This window comes from Otolemur garnettii, unplaced genomic scaffold (genome assembly GCF_000181295.1).
Source record: "Otolemur garnettii isolate 467f Iridium unplaced genomic scaffold, OtoGar3 scaffold00009, whole genome shotgun sequence".
Taxonomy (NCBI): Eukaryota; Metazoa; Chordata; class Mammalia; order Primates; family Galagidae; genus Otolemur; species Otolemur garnettii.
Window position 1 is genome coordinate 15716791 of NW_003852404.1, and position 4623 is coordinate 15721413.

The following is a 4623-nucleotide window of genomic DNA, read 5'->3' on the forward strand; positions in this document are numbered from 1 at the left end:
CAGGAAAAATACCCGTGCATTGATTGCTGAAGACAGGCTTTTCCTGTATCACATTTCTGCCTTGATTTTGCTGAGTAATATATATTTCCCCTTTTTTGGTTTCTGCATAAGAAGAATGAAACATAAGATTATTCCTGTTCTAAACAGAGAAACACTTTGAATATTTTGCAATTCATAGCAACATTAAATATTGAGATTTTTTTTACAAAAGGAAGTGAGATAATGATTTCTATAAGGTATAGGTCCTATTCATATGTTATCTGAAACCCTTAAGAATAATTAAAAAATAATTTGAGCTTTCAAACTACTTAAAAGAAAATTTTATAGAATCAACATAATATTTTTAGCATGCAGAAGTTTTTCATTGTTACCATTATGATTTAGAAGTCACCTAAATGCCTTTCAGATGACTTCCCTCTGCATTATTTCACTTCCGTCCCCTGAAGATCAACATTAAACAAATAGGAAGATACTCTCTGGTTTGGAAAACTGCCTCTTTATTTCATTTTGCACCTTATGTGTGAAAAGGTTTAATACATTTTAATTTCAATATTCCTTTGATTTTAATACATAATTTTTATTTTTGGAGAGCCCAAATTCTCTAAGGTATGCAATTTTTTATGGAAAATCTTGCAGCATTAAGGATACATTAATTCTTTTTACTTTTAGGTTCCTGTGGTGTCAGAGACCATGCCTTGCACTAAGTCTTGACAAAGTAGAACTTAAACTTTGTCATTTTGAGTGACATGAAAAACATTGAAAATATTGGGAATTTGATAAGCCTGAACTAAAATATGGGTCTTGACAGCTTTTCAATATTATGAAATTGACTTCAAGAAGATTAATGCTTTTAGATATTATTTTAAGTTATATCTATCATCTTTGTGATTAGGATTCTAGGCTATTATATTTATTTTGTTTAGTTTTGGGGATAATTTTCTTCATTACTCAGAATATCTCAATTACTTTTAAATAATAGTTATTTAGATATTTACATCATTGACAGTTTTAAGCCAGATCCAATGATTTTGTCTTAAATCTGAAGATAACAACTAGATATCACTGTCTTCTTCCTATATGCCAAGCCGTATATCATTAAATGTTCTGCCTCTGTTATTTAATTATTACAACAATGCTGTGAGGTAGAAACTTTTAGGTTTTTTATGTTGGAGACGGTATAGCTTGTAGAGATCACTTTTCTTAAAGTCATCTCAGAACCCCATGGCAGAACTAGGTCTCAAATACAAGTCTCATAAAAACATCTGTGGCCTTGCAAGTTGTATTTATTCTGCCTCTGCTTACTGATGGTAAAATCTGCAAAGGTCACCAGATCACAGTTTTCATTGTTATTGTTGAGTTTATACTTAGATGTTATTTTTAGTGAAATATAAAAATAGTGATAGCTTGTTTTGGTGCCCCTACCCAATTAAAAAAAAAAAAAATCAATAGCATTCCTATACACCAACAGTCAAGCTGAGAATCAAATCAAAGAATTTGGAAGAAAGACACAACCTCAATGTGGACTTTAACCTTAGTGGTTTACGTGATCTAATCACTGTAACCTGTATTAACCTGGAATTTAAAAAATTCAAAAGAAATTAAAAGAGCCAATGCCTTTTACAATAGCAACAAAGTAAATAAAATGGTAGGAATAGATTTAGCCAAATAGGTAAAAGAACTCTACAGGGAGAACAACGAGATACTGAGGACAGAAATCAGAGAAATGTCAACAAGTGGAAAAATGTATCATATTGTGCCCATGGATCAGCAGAGCCACTATTGTTAAAATGTCTGTGCTACACACAGTGATCTAAAGATCCAATCCAATATCTACTAAAATAATAACATTGTTCTTCACATATCTGGAAAATAATTCTATGTATGGAACCAGAAAAGAGGCCAATTCAACCTTAAACAAAAAAGGACAAATTGCGAGGCACCACTTTAGCAAATTCAAGTAACACTACAAGGTTATAGTAACCAAAATAGCATGGTACTGGTGTAAGAACAGAGATATAGACCAATGGATTAGAACAGAAAAATCAGATATAAACCATCCTCATATTGTCAAATGGTCTTTGACAAAGCAGACACTGGGGGAAAGAATCCTTATTTAAGAAATGATGCTGGAAAAATTGGATAGCCCCATGAAGAAGATATCCTACCACTTGTAGAAAAAGGATCCACATGTCTTATTATTCACAAAAAATTAATTCACAGTGGATAACAGACTCAAAACCAAGGCACGAAACTGTAAGATTCTAGAACAACACGTTCCAGAAAAACTCTTAGAGATATTGGCCTAGGAAAAGAATTTATGAGGAAGACCCCACAGTAATCACAGCAACCACAAAAATAAATAAATGAAAACTGATCGAATTAAAATCTTCTGCACAGTCAAGAGAATAATTAATATTGCAAATATACAACCTACACAGTGGGAGACATTGTTTGCAAGCTATATATCCAATAATGGGCTGATTAAAAGAATCTGTAAAGAACTCAATCTAATCAGCAAGAAAAAGTCAAGAAAATTCATAAAAAGTGAGCAAAACACATTAACAGGAGCTTTCAAAAGAACATAGAATAGCCAATGACCATATAAAAAATGGTCAGCATCTCTAGTCATCAGGGAAATGCAAATCAAAACTAGAATGAGATATCACCAATGTGACCCAAGTCCAGTGCGAGTGGCTTTTATCAAAAATCACCAAACAACAGAAGCTGGCATGGATGCGGAGAGAAAGATACACTTATGCACTGTTGGTGTGACTGCAAACTAGTCCAACTTCTATGCAAAGCTGCATGGAGATACCTCAAATACCCTACCATCTGATCCAGTAATCCCACTATTGGGTATTTACCCAAGATAGAAAAAAGTCACTTTATTAAACAGATACATATACTTCAATGTTTATTGAAGCCAAACTCACAACCCCAAATATGTGGAATCAACAAAGTGCCCATCAACACAAGAGTGGATTAAGAAAATGTGGTACATAGGCCAGGTGTGGTGGCTCACTGCTGTAATCCCAGCTTTCTGGAAGCCTTTGGTGAGTGGATTGCCTGAGCTCAGGAGTTCTAGATCTGTATGAACAAGAAAGAGAGCCTGTTTCTATGCAAAACAGAAACACTATCCAGGTATGGTGGTGCATGCCTGTAGTCCCAGCAAGTTGGAGGCTGAGGCAAGAGAATCACTTGAGCCCAAGACTGTGAAGTTGCTGTGAGGTATAATGACACTATGGTAATCTATCCAGGATGAAAGAGTGAGACTTTGTCTCCAAAAATAAATAAATAAATAAAAGTAGCAAAAATGTGGTGTATGTATACTATGGAATGCCACTCAGCCATAAAAAATGGTGAACTGATATCTTTTGTAATAACCTGGATGGAACTGGAGACAATTCTTCTAGGTGAAACATTACAAGAATGGAGAAACAAATGCCATATTTACTCAATGCTAAACTGGAACTAATTGATCAACACCCTTGTGTGCACCTGATAGGTCAGAAGGTCAGAGGGGAAAGGGCTGAATTTTCTCCCCTAAGGGGTACACTGCACACATTGGGCTGATGGGCACGCTTATAACTTTGACTCAAGTTGCACAAAAGAAGCTCATGTAACCAAATCATTTATATCCCTGTCATATTCTTAAATTTTTAGAAAGATAAAATTTAAAACATTTTAAAAACCTTGAATATTCTTTCTTCTATTCCTATTTAATTTAAGAAATGCTAGGCAAAGTTTTTTTCTTTTTCTTTCTTTTTTTTTTTTTTTTTAGTTCTTTGAGCAGTCTCTGTGCTTCTTTCTTCCTCAAGTATTTTAGCAAATCATGTATCTGTTTATTCATAAGAGCTAAGCTTGGTTTATTTATTTGTTTGTCTCTTTATTTATTTTTCTCTCTTTTTAGCTTTGCCAGGAGACATAGTTACCTCAAAAAGAAGAGACAAAACTTTCTTTTCTTACTTAACTTTAACTTTCTATTACTGTTCTATATTTGAAAAAGAGTGAGGTGGAAACAAGTACCGTTAAAGGTGAAACACAGAAAACCCAGACCTATGCAGGAAGGTTATTTCAGCATTAATGCAAGGCAGAAGCATAAACCAGTGACAAGATGATGTCATTAGTATTGAACAAAAATGAGGAGGTGAGAAGCTGGCTGAAGTATATAGAACACAGTTAATTTGAATCAAAATAAAATCCTAAGTACCCCACTGAATAAGTGGACCCCCGGACCCCCCGTTGACCAAGGGACTCCATAGAAACCTTAAAACTCTGTTTTCAACCATGATGGGATGGGGGTCAAACATATTTTATTATACTCATTTCCTTGCTAATGACCATCAAGCTTTTTTCCTAAAGGTTGTACAGAAACCAGTCTCTTGATTCAGGGAAGCCCTTTTTTTCCTCATAAGAGTCCGCCACCGTGGGGTGCTGTTTGTTTTGTTGTTGTTGGTATTGTTGTTGTTGTTGTTGTTTTTACCAGTTTATAGAGCATGCACGGAGAGGGTGTCCATGTCCTGTCTCTACCTTTTGACACCAGAGGGTGGTGGCGGACCATGGACCCCGTAATGGGGCATAAAGCCCGATTATGCAGGCACGCGTTTCTCTTATTTACTACTC